At 48.7% G+C, this 11,553-nt stretch overlaps 1 protein-coding gene across 1 annotated transcript in view; it reads right to left on the bottom strand.

The window, feature by feature from the left end:
• Positions 1–3,494, bottom strand: part of PLS3 (plastin 3) — a 55,415-nt gene extending 51,921 nt beyond the window's left edge. The window contains exon 1 of the mRNA XM_069811365.1: positions 3,391–3,494. The gene's annotated coding sequence lies outside the window, so the exon portion shown is untranslated. The remainder of the gene's footprint in view (positions 1–3,390) is intronic.
• Positions 3,495–11,553: the final 8,059 nt, after the last annotated feature.

Here is an 11,553-nt window from a genome sequence, read left to right as displayed (position 1 = left end):
CACCACTGGATCTATACAAAACCCGTGCTGGAATAACGCAAACAGGCCAGACGCTGCTTTACCGTCACTTCCTCTGCCACAGGCAGTTCACATGCAAGAAAATCAAGTTAACAGGCCCATATCTAAAGAGGGACAAATGTCCCCAGAGGATTCTGGTCCACAGCACTCAGCTTTTTAAGAAGGAAAGAGATGCAAAACATTGTAACTGAAAAAAAAAAAACCACAAAACAAACAAACAACAACAAAACAACCCCACACAAACCAAAACAACAACAACCAAACAAACCTGAAAAATTTGCTATAAAGCAGAACTCAGTCTTTGGTTTTGCTGAAAACACAGCCTCATTGTGTTTCACCACCTATCATTTAATGCTATGTAACATAGGTTACCAAGAACGCAGATAGGGTGTACTTGGGCAACATCATCAAATAAACTATTACCACCTGAAATACCACCACCGAGACAACCTCAAGTGCTAAATTAAGCTCTCGTAAGTGATGAGGTGTACTTACTACTGATCACTACTATCTACTTTGATAAGGAATTGGATTAAAATATCTATATAGAAAGATTATGGGTACACCTTTCCTAAACTCACTGCCAATCATGTAAAAAGAACAGCATTTCTCTTCTCCCAATGCATTACACTATACACATTAGCAAAAACGCAACTCGTGCACTGATGCTCCAAGAAGCGGAGCACTTGCAGTTTTACTACACAAAAGACACGGACAGTACTTCCAACATGAAGTTTACCTATAAAGCTACTCACAAGGCACTTGGACCACTTAGATCACTGGCAGCTGCTTACGCAAAATTACTGAATTACTGTCCCTCACACCCTTTTCAATCAATCATTGCGTAGCATTCTCATTTGCTTCCTTCAAGTCCAAACTGTTGTATTTCCACTTCTCCAAAGCCAGTTAAGCTGCTGCACTAGACAGCCAAGTAAACACAGGAAAGAGTTACTAGAAGATCCCGCATGAGTGAATTCAGTGGCAAACCCATTTAACAAGGCTGCAATTCCTTCACTCACCATCTTAATCTCACAACAATTGAAACCTGGAGCAGAGAAATCAGTAAAGGAGCCCCAGGGGAAGGAGTTCCTCTGCATTTATCCCAAATCCGAGCATCCATCAGTCGAATACCTAATGAAGTCGTCAGTCCCCAAAGCCCTCCCCACTGTGAAGCTAATCTCACCAAAACCAGTAAATAGGTTTCTGGAGTTTTGGGCATTCTTTAATCTGGGGAGATGTTTGCCTACTTTATAGGAGGGGAAACTTGGTCAGATTAGCTTTGATAAGAGAACAAAGACCCTGGTTAAGCATAATTCTTTATATCTAGCACTGAATAACTGAGTTTAATAATCACATTATGATCTCTTAACCCAGACAAAGAACGAGTAATTCATCTTTCACAAGCAGAGAATTCCTTCAAAGGAGCTTGGTTACAACCAAGCAACATCCTCAAATTGTTAAATGTTTGGCAAGATTAACGGGCTGTGATAACAGCAGTGTTTCAAAAAGATTTTTCTTAGTAAATTATTTTATAATGTACCTTTTTTTTTTTTAAAAGAGTTATTCAGATGCAAACCAGCAGATCTGGAATTTAAGTTCTCTGCGTGCACACACCCCACAGAAGGCCATCAAACACCCCTGGGACAGAAATCAGTTGCAGAATATTGCACCCAGGGGACTCGCCTTGTGTCCACTAATCCCCTCAAAACACTGCACTCCACGGACAAACTACCAGCAGCTCCTCTTTGCACAAGGCTTCTTTTCAAAACAGATTGAATTTCTATACACCACTATGCACAGCACTAACATATGTTGATCTCTGTAACTATTCCGTCTTAATAACCAGGTTCCAGCTGTTGTCTTTAAAGTTACTCTGAGCAAGTTTCCCAGCATTAAAAGGAGTTTTTCTTCTCAGGTTACCAGGCTCACTGGAGAAGTCACAAGTGTTACTGGTTGAACAATGGCTCCAAGTTCTCATGCAAAAGCAATTTATCCGAGATATCTATTATCTTTTATAGTCTCTTCTACAGACTGACCAAAAACAGGAAGCCCAGCTCTCGTGTGCACACGCATTCCACTGGGATTGTGTAACAGCAATAACAACCTCAGAGGCTGATTCGATGGCATTTGCTCAGAGCTATACCAACAGCTCTCCTGAAAAGAAATAAATGAATTCAAGTGATGCCCTGCTTGAAGGTATGGATGCTATTACAGAGCAGACACATGCAGCCTGTCCCAAGGAAGCATTAACTGGAGGTTAGATTCCCATCCGCACATCTCACCGCTATTTCCACTTAGATAAAAACTTACAACTGGAGAACAGTCACGCCTGTGGAGTTTGTTACCTCTATAAGCAGCGGGACTTGATGCTATCCATTAGAATACTTACAGCCAGTGCCAGGGTGCCCCGGCCTTTCCTATGCAAAGGCAAGTCTAAAGCTTCACCTCCTGAAAAATTCCATGCTCTTCCCTTTCCCTCTGCAGGCTCCCAACAAGAAGCCATTGTTCAGGGGAGCAGGGTGACACTTCCTCTCCCAGTCCAAATTAGAGATGTATAAAAATAAACCCCCACAGCTGCCCCACTAATTCATTTTATTTCACCCCGCTTCCATTAGATGAGAAGTCGGCTCCAATTTCCTCACTTTTTCTGCTTTTAGGAACACTATCCTGCACAAAAGATAAAAGTTAAACGCAGACCGAATCCCCTTTTCGGTACTGCCCTGCGGGAACCCGCAGCGGGAAGCGGCACCTCCCCTCCCCTGCAGCCGGGCTCCGCTTCTACCAACTCGCACAAAGCCCGAAGTTCTGCAGCAGCCGGGGCTTTCGCTGCGCGCCCCTCTCCATCCCCGCGGCGGAGCTCACGGCCCGGCCCGGCCCGGCCCGGCCGCACCAAACCCGCTCCCAGCGGCCACGGGGCAGCGTTATCTCCCGCGCCCGCCCCGGCTCAGCCCGCGGGTGAAGTTTTCCAGGGGAATGAATCAGACGAGTGCCTTTTCATCGCCGCGGGGCGGCTGGAAGGGCCGGCCGGAGCGCGCCCAGCGGACACGTACTCCGCGTCCCGGCGGGCACCGATGCGCCCCGGGCTCCGCGGGGGTTGGGGGGGGAGCTCCGCGCCCGTCCCGCCGCCCCACTGTCCCGGGACCTCCCCCACCCCGGGGACACGCCTGACCGGGAGCGGAGCCGGGCGGCAGCCAGGGCCGGGCCGGGCCCCGCGGAGCCGCTGGGGCCGGTCGGCGCTTCCCGCCCCGCCGCCGCCACCGCCGGCGGGATGCTCCGGGATGCCCGGGCCAGCGCACGTCTGGGCGGCGGGGCGACTGCCGGCGACTTTCCCCAAGTCGGAGCCGCGCTGGAATTGCTGCCGGGAGCACTCACCGCCCGAGCGCCGCGCCGAGCCGAGCCGTCCTGCCGAGCCGCGCCGTGCCGTGCCGTGCCGTGCCGTGCCCCAGCCCCGCTGCCCGCGCTCGGCGCGCCCCAGCCCCGCCGCCCCGGCCGGATTGGGCCGCTCGCCTGCACATCACGGCGTCCCGGCGCGGCGATTAGGCGGGCGCGGAGTCACTCAGGGCGGGGAGGAGCCGCGGCCCCAGCCAGGGCGCGCCCCCGTCTCCGCCGTCGCCGGGCGGCTCTGCCGTGCCTAACCCTGCCCGCACCCCCCGCGTGTCCCACCTCCCGCGCAGGCATTCCTCCTGTCCTGCGAGCATCCCTCGTTCTCCCCCGGCACGCAGCTCCCCTCCAGCAGGCATCCCTTCTTCCCTACACGCATCCCCGCCGCCTCCTCTGCTTGCGTCCCTCCTGCCGTGCAAGACTGCATCCTTTCTCCCGTGCATGGGCAGCTCTGGCTCCCTCAGCCCTGCCGCACAGGCAGAGGAGCTCTGGGCTCCCCTCGCAATCTCCCCTTGTCTCCCCAGGAGCAACCCCGCTGGCTGGCGCTGAGGACGCCCCCGGGCAGCTGGTGCTGGTGGGCACCCCGGGCAAGGAGCTCCCCACACAGGGGAGCCAGGGGCTGGCCCAGAGCTACGAGGAGCGGGGGGGGTGGGGGTCCCTAGGCCCTTGCACCCTGTAGTCTGTGCTCCTGGGCAGGGAGCGTTGCCACGGCCTTTCCCCACCCGGCCTCCGGCTGTCCGATTCGGGATAGGTGGCCTCATAACTGTCCTAATTTCTACATTTGCCACACAGACATTTATACCGAAAATTGCTAGAAGGGCTCGGGAAACCAAGGGCCTTAGGGACGCTTTTGCGTAGAAGTGGTGGAGAACTGAAGTTACTTCAAAAGAGGCCTTGAGCTGAGAAAGAAAAAGCAAAATCCTGCTGTGGGAAGAAGGAGGTTGAATGGAGAGAAGGAGCCGGGGGCCAGAGCTGTACTGCGGAGCTGGGCCAGAGAAGGGGGAAGCCGTTCCCCCAAATGAGGAACCTCACACTCCCCAGCGGCCTCACGCTGCCACCTCCACCAGGACCAGGCGAACACATGGGTTCAGGTATTAATACCTTCTTCTGGGTTTAGGACAAAAGCAAATACGTATTCAGGCCCACAAGACCCTTTTCAGGTCAGAAAGATGAGCCATTCCTGTGCCTGGAGGTGAGAACACCACAAAGTAATAAATTCAGACATAAACCAGGAACATTAAGGCAAGGTGCTAGCTCTTGTATAAAGTAATAGCACATGTCCCATTTTTTTGGTGTTTAACTACTTTCCACCACTGTCAGAAAAATTAAACTTGCAGAAAGGCGACAATTACCTAACAAACTATTAATAGATAAGGTGCACACCAATATTAGATCATTCTTTCTCTCCTCTTTAAAAATTAAATAAATGTAGGACATATTTAAGTAGAACTGCCCAGTGAAATCCACTATGAGTAATGAGTATTTATTTCTCTATGTTGCCAGTGTTACAGGCGCACATATCTGGAGCTGAATTGCATAGTCACACGTTATGAGGCTTTGTATGAATTATTTACAGAAAGACTGTCAGTCCGATCATTACAGAATAAAGCAAAACACATTTCATTGTCAAAAAGGTCAGCAAAAATTCATTTTGCAGTTAATTTTCCAAAGCTACAAAATGACAAGGTCTCACAGAGTGGTCCCACATGATGGAAGTGACACGGTTCACAGTGGGAGTTTCCTCATCACATTAGCAGGAGCCGCTTCCTGAGAAGAATTAGACTCTCTTCCCTTCGTCCTTTTATTCTTTTTATACAGTTGGATTTCTCATTGGATGTCAGAAACTCTTACATATTCATCAGTTTATTAGACTAGCTCTCAGGAGATAGGAGTAGTAATTTTATACTGATTTAAAAGATTAGTTCAATTTCATGCTCTATGGTGGTAGTCCTCTATTCAGATTAGGCCAATGCTTCACATTGCATTACAAACACAACAGAACTGTGAATATTTCTGATTCTGGTTGCAAATTTTAGCAAAAAAAATATACTTTAGATTATTCTTTGTCAGATTTTGCCAGCATGCAAACATAAAAGAGCTAGAGACATGAAATCATCTTTGTAGATCTTGACTATTCAGAAAATGCAGATTACACGTTTCTGTGCCCTGCTTTTGTCCAAACCAGTAGTATGAAACAGGCAACTCTTTGTTCTCTAAATGAGGGAGCAGAGTATTAAACATATTGAACATTTACCAGTTGCCTCTTTATTAGGATTTCCCCATGTCTTCATGCACAAAGAAAGTTAAGCTATAGTAGTGTAGTGGGTTGACCCTGGCTGAACACCAGGTGCCCACCAAAGCTGTTCTATCACTTCCCCTCCTCAGCTGCACAGGGGAAAGAAAATATAACAAAGGGCTTGTGGGTCAAGATAAGGACAGGAGAGATCACTCACCAATTACTGTCATGGGCAAAACAGACTCAGCTTGGGGAAAATTAACTCAATTTATTACCAATCAACCAGCATAGGGTAATGAGAAATAAAACCAAATCTCAGAATACCTTCCCTCCACCCCTCCCTTCTTCCCAGGCACAACTTCACTCCCGGATCGTCCAACTACCCCCCCCCCCCCCAGCGGCACAGGGGGACGGGGAATGGGGTTTACGGTCAGTTCATCACACATTATTTCTGCCGCTTCATCCTCCTCAGGGGGAGGACTCATCACACTCTTCCCCTGCTCCAGCGTGGGGTCCCTCCCACGGGAGACAGTCCTCCATGAACTTCTCCAACGTGGGTCCTTCCCATGGGCTGCAGTTCTTCACGAACTGCTCCAGCATGGGTCCTTTCCACGGTGTGCAGTCCTTCAGGAGCACACTGCTCCAGCGTGGGTCCCCCACGGGGTCACAAGTCCTGCCGGAAAACCTGCTCCAGCGTGGGCTCCTCTCTCCACAGATCCGCAGGTCCTGCCAGGAGCCTGCTCCAGCGCGGGCTTCCCACGGGGTCACAGCCTCCTTTGGGAACCCACCTGCTCCGGCGTGGGGTCCTCCCCGGGCTGCAGGTGGAGATCTGCTCCCCCGTGGACCTCCCTGGGCTGCAGGGGGACAGCCTGCCTCACCATGGTCTTCCCCACGGGCTGCAGGGGAATCTCTGCTCTGGTGCCTGGAGCATCTCCTCCCCCTCCTTCTTCTCTGACCTTGGTGTCTGCAGGGTTGTTTCTCTCACATGTTCTCACTCCTCTCTCCGGCTGCCATTTCTGTCTGTCCCAGCAACTTTTTTTTCCTTTTTAAATATGTTCTCCCAGAGGCGCTACCACTATCACTGATGGGCTTGGCCTTGGCCGGTGGTGGGTCCGTCTTAGAGCTGGTTGCTATTGGCTCTGTCAGTCACAGGGGAAGCTTCCAGCAGCTTCTCACAGAAGCTACTCCTGTAACACACACACACCCCGCTACCAAAACCTTGCCACACAAAGCCAATACAAGTAGACAAATCCATTAATTCAGCTACAACCACCGCTTAGTACCCTGATATAGTCATCAAGCTCAGTTTAAGATTTTTATTGTGTACTCAATGTAATTGCTATATTCTGAGATGTCAAAATGTAGAGATTCATTTACACATAACTAGCGAACGCCTTCTTTGCAAAAACACACAACTGTACGTTCTTAGGTGATTCTTTATGGGTAAAAACACTCATTAACACAGGTACTAGTTTCCCTTTCTCACAAAAAATAAACACAAGGCTCAGCAATTACTGCTTTGTGAAACAGTGAACAAACTTTTTCAAGAGCACCTGACAGCAAGAAGATCGGTTCTTATGTCATGGCATCCACAGGTGATGTGGCTGGAGGAGGAAAGGTGAAATTTTGGCAAAGGTCTCTGGGGAAAACCGGTGCCCTTATAAAAAGTTCCATGGAGATGCTAAACAGAGACTGAAGCGCAGCATGGGTCTGGAATATCAATGTTGGCCAATGTCTGAAACATTCGGGACATTTTTAAAGCCCTTTCAAAAAGATTGCTATTTAGAAAATGGCAAAGAGCACTGTTTACACAGAGGGACTTTCCGCATAATGTCATGCACGAACAAAGAGGTTAGGGCCAGACAGGCAACAGGTATTTCCAACCTGACTTACAAGATGAATAGTTTTATTTAATATGAATTTTAAATACAGTTGTAGTGAAATTTTTTTGTAGAAAATACATACTTACAAGATGCTGACTTCACGAACTACTAGCATATAGCAACTTAGGAGAATGGAAACAGGCCATACTTTTTGAAGATGAGTTTAAACAGTGCTTCGTTAATTCTCTTCTTCAGCGGAATATGGTGAATTTAACAGGTATCAGAAAATGCCCTGGCTATAAAGCCACAAAGGAAGGACTGCCTACTGGATTTTTGTGTTGAACATTTTTAACTGTAAGGATATGAATTTCCATAAATGTAGTTTATTGTAATAGTTATCACCAGACAGATGAAGGGCTGAGCCTGTCTCCAGTACAACTTTGCCCCTGACTCCAGCGGAAGCTGGACCAGTCCTTAACAGACTTTGCCAGTGCCAGATTAATGTTAGCATGAATCCGTGCCTACAGAAGTAAAATGAATTTTAATTATGTCTGTTTAAATCTAAGCTTCTTATCTGGCAGCTTAGTGATACATCTCCTGTACTGTTTTTCCACTGTATAAAAGTTACATCTTTGCTCTTGGCTGGGTATTGAATACTATGTGGGTTTAGCATATAATTATGGTCACTTATCTGTGAGAGTGTCTTACTGAGGCAATGCTTGGATGAAATAGAATTAGAGAGAGACTATGAGGATAAATAATGCTTGTCTTCTCAGTGGCAAATCTAACTGATTTCTGATTGAGAGCTCCTGCCAACATCACTAACAAGAAAAAAGCCCATTGTCAGTTAAAGAGGAGGCAGTGCCTTTTGGAAAGGGTATGCAAGAAACAATATGGGCCTAAGAGATGCTGTGAAACATCGTATGGCATGCATCTTTGCAAGGTATGCCTGATATCCCATGTATAAGCTAGCCGCTTTAAGATCAAGATCATCATAGACCATAAGTGAGGGGTGGTGACAATCATGAAGAAGGGGAGGAAGCCTGACAGGGTAATTAAAAACTTGTGTCTCTGATGCACAGTATGCCAAAGAGACAGAAAAACTGCAAAACATACTGAGGGAGTGGTAAACATACAGGTTCAGAAGTGGCCTTTAAAGAAATGGGCTTTAAAGGAGTTGGTGTGAAGTTCTTCCATTAGAATTAGGGCATCTGTTCTCAACTAGACTTTTGTTTTGTTTTCTGCAAATACTTATCCACAACATTAACAGAATCTAAGAACCAGGACATTAACATCAAAAACACTTGTCATCAATCAAGGAGAACAACTGAGTGGCGCTATGAATAGATTAATAAGCTGGAACTCTTTTTTTTTCCATTGCAAGAAAGCAGATGGAAATCTGCATGATATTTTGAACTACAGCAAATTGAATTTACCTCCTGCTAGAAACATTTATTCAAGTAATTCGTGGCACTTCTTTACTTAAAAACAACTTTTGGGAAATAAATATCAGTAAGTTTATCCAGCAAGGTTGGCCCATGCAAGGCATCCAAGTCTGTGAGACTCCTCACGTGAACGTAGACTACCCAGCAAAGTTATTGGCCTGCCAGGCTGTAGGCAAGCTGCGTGGCAGCTGCCTTCTGTCTCACTGTCCTGACTGCCAGATAACAGATCACCTCGTGGGACTCTGGACTGTGTTGTGAAACCACCAGTGCCTCCTGTTTATTCTGCTGTAAGGCAAGCTCATGCTTTGGTGAACTGGTTGCCCAGGGTTTCGTGCTGCCTCTGTTCAGCAGCATAGGTTTTATTTGTTTAAAATTGTACTTTCCTGTCAAGGGGAGTTTTTCAGTGATTGCTCATGCAGCATAAGGAGAGCTTTGCACTTCCAACCCAGCAGTGGCAAGCCCGAGTTATTCACGTTGTCTTTGTACAACCCTTAACTACAGTTTTTGTATGGGCCGAGCTTCCAGAGAACTCATTGACCTTTGAAGCATGCAGGAGAGTGGGTGACTTGAGACTTTACTTCCAGTTCATATCAACAGGATGAACTTCCCTCCTTCATTGTTGTGGACCAAAAACAAAAAAGCAACTGTATTGACTTTCTGTGGCAAGGTTTTGGTGGGGGGGGGGGTTACAGGGTTGGCTTCTGTGAGAAGCTGCTGGAAGCTTCCCCTGTGTCCGACAGAGCCAGTACCAACCGGCTCTAAGACGGACCCACCACCGGCTAAGGCTGAGCCGATCAGCGATGGTGGTAGCGCCTCTGGGAGAACATTTTTAAGAAGGAAAAAAGTTGCGGGTCACAGAGAAATGGCAGCCAGAGAGAGGAGTGAGAACATGTGAGAGAAACAACCCTGCAGACACCAAGGTCAGTGAAGAAGGAGGGGGAGGAGATGCTCCAGGCGCTGGAGCAGAGATTCCCCTGCAGCCCGTGGGGAAGACCATGGTGAGGCAGGCTGTCCCCCTGCAGCCCAGGGAGGTCCACGGGGGAGCAGATCTCCACCTGCAGCCCGGGGAGGACCCCACGCCGGAGCAGGTGGGTTCCCAAAGGAGGCTGTGACCCCGTGGGAAGCCCGCGCTGGAGCAGGCTCCTGGCAGGACCTGCGGATCTGTGGAGAGAGGAGCCCACGCTGGAGCAGGTTTTCTGGCAGGACTTGTGACCCCGTGGGGGACCCACGCTGGAGCAGTGTGCTCCTGAAGGACTGCACACCGTGGAAAGGACCCATGCTGGAGCAGTTCGTGAAGAACTGCAGCCCATGGGAAGGACCCACGTTGGAGAAGTTCATGGAGGACTGTCTCCCGTGGGAGGGACCCCACGCTGGAGCAGGGGAAGAGTGTGATGAGTCCTCCCCCTGAGGAGGATGAAGCGGCAGAAATAATGTGTGATGAACTGACCGTAAACCCCATTCCCCATCCCCCTGTGCCGCTGGGGGGGGGGGGGGTAGTTGGACGATCCGGGAGTGAAGTTGTGCCTGGGAAGAAGGGAGGGGTGGAGGGAAGGTATTCTGAGATTTGGTTTTATTTCTCATTACCCTATGCTGGTTGATTGGTAATAAATTGAGTTAATTTTCCCCAAGCTGAGTCTGTTTTGCCCATGACAGTAATTGGTGAGTGATCTCTCCTGTCCTTATCTCGACCCACAAGCCCTTTGTTATATTTTCTCTCCCCTGTGCAGCTGAGGAGGGGGAGTGATAGAACAGCTTTGGTGGGCACCTGGTGTCCAGCCACGGTCAACCCACCACAGCAACATGGCAATGAGAATGGGTTTTTGTCTCTTCTCTTTACTTAATTTACCAACCCATCAAGACCAGACTCCAAAAGCTACTAAATCCACACTCCCTTTTTCCTAGCTACGGTACAAACAACTGTCCCCAAAGAAAATTATGCTTCCAGAGAGCATGAGATGCAGAAGGTCAGACATAGGTAGTTTCAGGCAGAAGAACCAAGCAGAGTTAGCTGCAAACTGTGGAAAATACAGTCACTGCGCATGCAGCTGACAGTTGGTCATTTTGGTCATTTATCTAGGTTGACAATTTGGCGTGCACTAACCTGGTTATTACTGCAGCCTGACATTCTGCGTGCAGCTTCTTATTATTAAATCCTGGCAATCTGCTCAGAGCTGGACAACGTTACCCTGGAATGAGTTTTTAGGAAGGGTTTGAAGGGGGAAAAGCCTGGTGGTTTGGCAAGCTAGGATGGGGTCGATATTTCATGTAGTAGGTTCTGCGTTGGGACAAGACTGGCGGCAGGAAACTAAAAAGCTGCTGATGCTGGCAATTCTGCATGGTATAGAGAGCTTGGGATGGGATGAACTGGAAAGTGTACAGGGCCTTCAGGGAGGACTTTTGTCTGCACAGCGCAGGCCTTCATGCTGGTCAGGCTTGCCAGCAATGGCCTTGCTTTCCTCTTTCTCTCCACTCTGCCTGCCTTTAGCTCAACTCAGGTTAAAATGAGGTACACAGAGACTGCATGGCAGCTGATGAATAATATTCATCTGCTACAGGATGAGAGCGAGAGGCTGTGCTTGATAACTGAGGAAGTGTTCTTGCTGCTAAAGGACACTATTTCTACAGTTCCTAATATATCCCCATTTGCTAG

The sequence above is a fragment of the Haliaeetus albicilla genome, chromosome 23 (genome assembly GCF_947461875.1).
Source record: "Haliaeetus albicilla chromosome 23, bHalAlb1.1, whole genome shotgun sequence".
In the NCBI taxonomy this organism is placed as follows: domain Eukaryota; kingdom Metazoa; phylum Chordata; class Aves; order Accipitriformes; family Accipitridae; genus Haliaeetus; species Haliaeetus albicilla.
Note: the sequence above shows the minus strand (reverse complement) of the source record. Positions and strands in the feature narration are given on the sequence as shown.